General features: G+C 32.9%; 2 long non-coding RNA genes across 2 annotated transcripts; one reads left to right on the plus strand and one right to left on the minus strand.

Annotated features, from left to right (window-relative positions):
- Positions 1 to 251: 251 nt before the first annotated feature.
- On the minus strand, positions 252 to 3,753 carry LOC145579043 (uncharacterized). Its single transcript, XR_014098979.1, has 3 exons — positions 3,616 to 3,753; positions 1,542 to 1,910; positions 252 to 541 (listed from the first exon to the last, which is right to left on the minus strand). It is a non-coding gene; the product is annotated as an uncharacterized LOC145579043 (long non-coding RNA).
- A 3,143-nt stretch (positions 3,754 to 6,896) lies between these two features.
- Positions 6,897 to 7,538, plus strand: LOC145579044 (uncharacterized). Its single transcript, XR_014098980.1, has 3 exons — positions 6,897 to 7,031; positions 7,123 to 7,205; positions 7,281 to 7,538. It is a non-coding gene; the product is annotated as an uncharacterized LOC145579044 (long non-coding RNA).
- Positions 7,539 to 7,770: the final 232 nt, after the last annotated feature.

Consider the following 7,770-nt stretch of genomic DNA (forward strand, 5'->3'; position numbering starts at 1 on the left):
AGATTCTCCACACTTTTAACTATAGAAATATTTATTTTCCAACACTATCAAATGCGGACAATTTTACTTTCTTAGACATCTTAGACATTTAAAAGCGTCGAGAATTTTATGTTTCCCTCTTTTTTCCGATTTCTTATTGCAAAATATAATGATATATATATATGTCCCTCATTTTATTTATATCATTCATGTTACATATATAAATTCCAATTCAAGCAATAATTTAAATGTGCAAACTAGCTTGAAAATCAAATTTATAATCAATTTATACGTCAAAGTTGTATGTAATAAACTAATAATAATAACTACAATAATATGTCCAAAAATGATGGATCAAAATTAAACTTATTACACAATAATAGTCTTAGCTTAACCTGTTAAATCAAATAGTCATCACCAAACGAAAACCATTCAAACTAACGATAACTAATATAATTACATAAAAAAGTTTCGTTTGTAATGTGAGTTAATAGTTGAACGAGCTATAAGCATCTCTTGATTCAAATGTTCCACCACCATGATATATGGAGTCATTAGAAACCTGAAATTGATATTAACAAATGTAGGTAATTATATACAAAACAAATTTAACTCATTCAAGCAAACTAAAACATAAAGAATACTAGAGCAAATTATTTAGAAAAAAATTAAAGGGTCTAAAGCAATGCGAATTGGACAAGCCCTGTCACATGCCCTCATTAGCCTTATATGTCCCCTCCCTGTACTATTGTAAGAGCCATATTGCTAACAATAATAATATGCAAGTGTATCCTCTCTAAGAGCGCTTTAGAAAAGAATGTTTAAGAAGAAAAAATACTACAGCCTCCTGAAAATTTGCAACTATTATGGGGCCCTTTGCATTAACAAGCAATACTACCAAAGACTTTTTAGTAAATCAATTTATAAACTCGAGTCAAACATATGTAAGCATCAATAAGGCATTCACAAATTTCAACTACACTGATAGAAACACAACAATTACTCACTGTAAACTAGTGTTATTAGCCTAGTAGCACATTAATATTTGGGGTACTCTAAAATATAAACGAAATTTATCAAACATATTAGCTTCAAATGAATATGATACTACATGTCTATTTCTGAAATTTCATTCCATCCCCTGCTTAGCCTATTATTAAAAAATTCCTCAAACTAAGAATAAAACTAACTAATAGAAGGAATACTAAGGGGATGGAATGAATATATATGTTTTATACTATTATTTGAAATTATAACAAACTATAGACTAAAACTCATAGAAGGAATATTATAAAATTCACATATGGAATACTACAGACTGATAGTTTTCGATACTCAGCCTATTACTATATTCCACCATTCCATCCTCTACTCATTATCCATTGCTTATACTCTTACCCCCTGTTATACTTCTTTATTGAGTTCTTCACTTATTATAAAATATACATCATCAAAACGACAATTTGGGGTAATAAATTCACCATACCAAAGTCAAAAATAACAAACATTGATTGCCATAGCCAAATAAACAGGGAAAGGAGCGAGGAATGAATTAACCATACATGATCGAGGGTTAGCCATACACAAGGCTAGCTGTGTAGTATCTAGAAGTTGTGATGAACCTTCTCCACTACGAAAGGATTCTCAAACTTGAGAATATAGTTTTGTCATTGTCTAAAGTAGTTTTGTATTGATGACATCTTGTCCATTTCAACAACTCTTGTTCCTTTTCCAATCCCTTATTTTCTAAGTGCACCACGAACCCCATAAATGTCTCCTTCTTGAACTCCAATACCAAAGCCCTGTGGTTTTTCTGGAATCTGTCCAGCATATAGTGTGGCCTCAAAAGCTTCATTCTCTATGTCTATACTCAACTTTAAACCATCAGGATATGCAAGCTATAAGCTTTCAGCCTTAGCCTTAACATCTTCCTGCACAAATATATATATATAAATCAAGTATATATGTTACAGTTAAATATTAGAAGATACATAACCAAAAAGAACTAATTGATTCACACTACCCTGTTGTAGGAATCTATTTAGGTCTACTTTAGTTCATTATTGGTCTTTTTTTTTTTTTTTTTTTAATGTAATTAATTTTACATGCTGCCCATTGTTATTTTTATTATAAGTTTGTAAAGTAGAAGGAAAATAAAAAAAAAATTTGATATGAGACATTTATCATATAAATTAAATAATATCTTAGCCCTTTACAAATATTAATAAAGCCAATAAAGCAATGTTTAGCCCACCTTTAATTGAGAGCTGAATCAAATTACTTGAACATATTATTTACAACCTAAACCAAAGTTCCATAATAATTTATAGATCATAGTGTTGATAAAAGAACAAAGCCTCACCTATTGAAAAAGTGGTATTTAAAAAAGTGGTTATATTATAATGCTCTAACAACTTTAACACGACAAATTCCCCCTAGAAACTATTGAAGATAAACAATCATAGATAACTATCCTCTTACTTATTCTCTTCTGATAATTCTTTTCATTCCTTTAATTTGCTTTTGCTTGCGTATTGGCAGCTTGCAAGAACATCAGCTATATATACTTCTACTTAGCTTTTCTAACCAGAAAGATCTTGACTTTATGAATCCTATATTCATGTATGTTTATAGTTTATTTTTCCCCCTTTACCCTAAAGTCCTAATCACCCTAAATTTTATTGCTCTTTCTTAGACAATGTGCACATTGGGAATTCACTATTATTATTCTGTGAACATAGTTTCTTTGTATTTTAAGCTTTGATAACAATATGTGAACAATGTTTAGTGATGAGTTTAAACTTATCAAGCGTACACATACTAAGATCAAACCCAATATGGTAGGTGGGTCGTAAAGGATCTAGGGGCCAGATTGGTAAAGGTGTAAGAGTAAACGCAGAGTAAAACTACTATAGGTGTAAATTGTAAGATGCTTGGCTTCACAGTCGTATGGAAGCCAATGTAGCAGCAGCAAGTCGCGAAAAGAAACAAACAATCAAACTTTGTATAGGCTGATTCAATAACCTCGTCTGTTTAGTTACAATTTCTACTAAAAAGTAAAATGATTTTGACCTGTTTCTTCCCAACCAATTTATTATTCATTTTAGGCAGACACTAAACACACTAAAATCAATATCGACTAACAAATTCTCTTCTTGGGACACTTAAGAGCTTTGAGAAAGAATTTTAAGCAACATAACCAGTAATGGAGTGATATTAAGAAAACATTCAAGTATATTGCAATTACCCCAATAATTGATTATTGGTCAAGAAATTCAAAATTGACAAACAAGTATCTGAATAGCAAATTACCCTAAATGAAAACTGATAAATGATAATTTAGAGGGGAATTTAGACGAAAAAACCGGAAATTCATGACGAGCATTTGTTAATTTCATCTTCGTAAATTGACAATTCATAATATCAGGAAACAAAACTGAGAAAAAAAATACTGAAAAATTACTAGGAAGGAACAAATCTAAATCTTTAGCTAATTTGTAAATGTAATTTGTAATATAATCAAAATTCAAACTCATCTTTAACTATAAATTTCGTAATTAACACTAATCATAAGTAAAACCCTAAAAACAATTTACACGATCATTTTATTTTATTTTTTTAAAAAAAAAAACATACCTTCAAAAGATCGGATCTTGCATGAGCGATTGAGAAGCAATTATTTTTGAGAAGTGAATATTGAAATCAAAAGAGGGGTAAAGTTAGGGTTCAAAAGCTAATAAGAGGAGAGAAAACTGTTAATTTCGTGAGTGCTGGTAGTAGTGTGTGAGTTTTGTTTTAGTTTTTTTTTTCTTTTTTTTAACTTTCAATTGAGCGCGTTTCTTTTTCAGCCAGAAATTTCATTTCACGGGCTTGAGACTATTGGGCCTCTTTATCACATGGGGGCCACATGATAATTCGACACTTTTATTTGTTGACCCAAGCTTACAACACTAAAAACCGTCGAGGTGAGGCGCGAATCAGAATTTTTTGTTGATAGTCTTCCATAGTGTCGAGGCTATAGTATCGAGATTACATGGGTTTTGTAGTAGTGAGAGAGAGCAAGTTCGAAAATATTTGAAGATAATTTCGCATCCTCAACTTGTAATTGAGACTCGTAACAGTTGCGACCAACTACTGGTGGTGTTTGTCGGATTTTGGTCGGCGACGTTGGAAGGATGGTGCCGCTAGTGACTGATGAGGATGTAAGTTTCAGTGTATTATTTTATTTTTTTTAACAAAATTTGTGTGTGTTCTATCATTTGTTAAATCTCGAAAATATTTCAAATTTATTTGTTGAATCTTGAATTTCCGTCTTTTAGGGTTTTAATCACTTAACTATTTGTCAAATTAAGGGTTTTTATTACTGGGCAATTATTTTCAAACTTCTCCTTAATATCCTTTGCTTTTTCCAAATTTATTGTTTGTCTCTGAATTTCGTATATCATGTGTTTGCATTGAAGTGTTATAATAGTATATGATAGTAGAAGGGTGTTTGGTGAACAGTGTATGCTTGTTCTAGTGCAATTAAGTTCCCGAGTAATCTAAGATTTCCTCACAACTTGTGCTTGCGTTTTGACTTAATACTTGATTTGCTATGATGCCCTCTTTCGAGTGTGATTGGTTAAATTTGCTGTTTTCTTGAATTAATTTTGTTGTTTCGTGAATTTCGTCTTATTATCTTGGTTCAAATTGGGTAATTATATGTTAAATTCAATCTATTTCTGGGTAAATATTTGTTAAATTCGTGAAGTGTTTAAATTCTATGTCAAATAAGTGTACTTATTTGATGGAGAATTTTGAATGCAATTTGAAGAGGAGTTTTTATGTGTATAATTGTTTTAAATGTTGTTGGTTGTATATTGATGATGTTTTCTCATCTATCTTAAGTTGTTGTTGAAATAGGATCTGTGAGCATTAGCTGATACCATAATGTTTCAACTTCAATAGTGGTATTCTGAGACTGTTGTTGAACCTTTATATTGCTGATCTGATACCATAATGTTGCTTGTTGGTACCTTTTTATTGATACCATTAATAAGCTAATACCATCGAATTGGTTGGTGGTATTTGATATGAAACCATTTAGATGTATGGGTGTTTATTTGTTTGAGAATTTGACAGTTTGGGTATATATGAATTTGTTAGGTGGTGTTGTATGTGTGTCCAATAAATTATTGATATGCATTTTTTTTTTTGGTTTTTTTTTTTTTTTTGGTTTTTTTTTTTTTTTTTGCATGTGTTGTTCTAATGTAGTCATGATGTCGGAGCAGTTCAATGACTCCTCAGTAGGATGCAGAAGTAATTGGGGGGTATGTTTAAAATGATTTAAAAAATACCTTTTAAAGAGTTTGAGCACATTTTCTCTGATAATGATTTGCAGAATGTATTTATTGATTGTTTTTGTGTTGTACTGTTTTCAGTGTAGCCTTAAACAGATAATGAGAACTAGGAATGCTCCAGCTGATTTATCTAGCAAACAGGCCAACAACAACAAAAAGAAAATGAAAGCTCCAGTTGTTGAGGAAGGAGAAGATTATAACTTTGATGGACTGATCAGTGGAGCAGATGATTCTAATGATGCTGACTATGTGGTGGAAGAAGAAGAAGACTATGTCGAAGCTGATATGAATGCTGGTGATTATGAGGTGGAGTCAGAGTACCTTGTTACTCACCACACTGATAAGAAGCGTGAAATTGTTCCCCCGCCAAAACCGAGCAGACCACTACAGACACAACCGAGGATTGTGAGAAGAGCACAACGGCCAGTAGTAATTGAACAAGAAGATAATGTAGAGGTAAAGAAACAATTTAATTTCAAGAAGTTTGTTCTTTATCTTTCATTGGACTTTGTTTGATGAGTTTCTGTATGCAGAATGGTAAACGATATTGAGTTTTTTTTTTTTTTTTTTTTTTTTTTTTGTTAACTGTAGGTTGTTGTTGGACAACCGAGGCTAACGTTGGGTGATAATGTTAAAAAAAGAGGTGTGATAGTTGCCACATAGTTGAGGAATTGCAGCTTGAAGGTATAGTTTGTCAATTAAAGGTCTTTTGTGGATTGTATTTTCTTCATGTGTATTTGTTGACTTAAGGTATATTTTGTCATTTTATTTCAGCCAGCGAACTTCAACTGCCGTGTAGGTGCATTTTTTTGTGTTGTGAAGGCGATGAAAATAGATGAGAACAAAATACAGTTGTTGGAGGAAAGTGGGTTTGGAGGGTTGTTGAAGCTGCCTTTAATAAAGATCGATTGTGGGTTTTGTTACTGGCTTATAACAAGGATTGATCCTGAGAAGAAGGTGCTAACTGGAGGAGATGGAAGGGAGCTACCTCTATGCCTTGAACAGTGGAAGTCCATATTTGGGCTTCCTCGAGGTCCAAACCACTTGCCTGTTAAAGTTCAGAATGCAGCTATGCAAGTAAGGGTTGATTGTATTATTGAGAATTATGGGGATATTACAATAGACAGTGTTTGTCATATTAAGATTCAGCAGGCAGTCGATGAGCTGCCTTTATGCCGATGATAACAGACAATGAGAAGGATGAGTTTATGAAGGCCTTCTTGCTAGTGATGTTGGGACTGCTGATATGTCCCACTACAAATGGTCAGAGCATGGCAACTGCATTATTGCCCGCTGTTTCGCGAGGGGCTGCTGCAATGGATTTTGATTGGTGTTCATGTCACATAGTTGGTTGATGACCTGTGTCAGAGATTTTAGGAAGAGGCTTTACAGCAAAGGGTAAGGGTATTCAGCTGGTGGTGGTGGATGTGTTCTATTCCTTCGGGTCTGATGTCTTACGGAACCTTTTTGAAAGCTAATCAGTCTTGTTTTTCTATGCATATTGAGGTGTTCTTCCTTTTGCAATATTTATCGGTTATTTTTATGTGAATGTTGTTGCGTGTTTTACTCCTTCAGATCTTTTACTTGGACCACCTTGCATTGCCTCCTTTGAGTTGGGGGCATATGCCAAGATCGGAGGTGTGGACTGAGAAGAAACTCACTGCTGCTATTCATGCTGGTTTGCTCCCGTCACTAGACTATGGGAAACTGAAGGTAAATGTGTATTATGTGTGATACAATATTTTGGTTTCTTTTTAGTCTGAAGATGAACCAATGTATTAATGGTTCATATTGCAACTTGCAGATTGTTGATGTTACTTACGGGAACGACATCCTTTGGTTGGAAGGGACTCATTCCAACCGTTAGAAGTTAGGATTGCAAATGAGGTAAAGGATTAGGAGTGTTGTTGTATTTTGTGGTTATGTTTATATAAAACTCATTGTTTTTTTTGTTTACGCTAGGTTTTAGAAATGATGAAGCCTATGTTTGAGAATATGGAGAAGGTACTGAAAGCTCACAACAACATAAGCATACATACTTTGAGGAATGCGCCAAAGGAAAGGTCCCATGTTCAGAGGTCCCCTATTTGCAGGTTCCCTGTTCCGAGTAATGTTGATGTCAGTACTGGTTCTAGCTCTTCAATCAAGGAGCGCGAGTTTGTAATACTCCATATTTTTATGTATTTTATAAATTATTTAATTAATTGTAAAATATAATTTTGGGTCAAATTATTTTAATTATGGGGTTAAATAATACAACGTTTAATTTTTGGGTCAATAAGTATTTTATTCAAATGTAGCCCATCTTATCCTACTTTTATTTTTAGGCTAACTATCTTTTAAAACAAGTCCATAATTTCATGAAGCCCAAACTTATCATAACCTACTCTACACTATAAATACTCCTTCAATCCCCAAAATTTTCCCACACATAAATTAACAAAGTCAAAAG

Source organism: Chenopodium album, chromosome 14 (genome assembly GCF_948465745.1).
Source record: "Chenopodium album chromosome 14, dcCheAlbu1.1, whole genome shotgun sequence".
NCBI lineage: Eukaryota > Viridiplantae > Streptophyta > Magnoliopsida > Caryophyllales > Amaranthaceae > Chenopodium > Chenopodium album.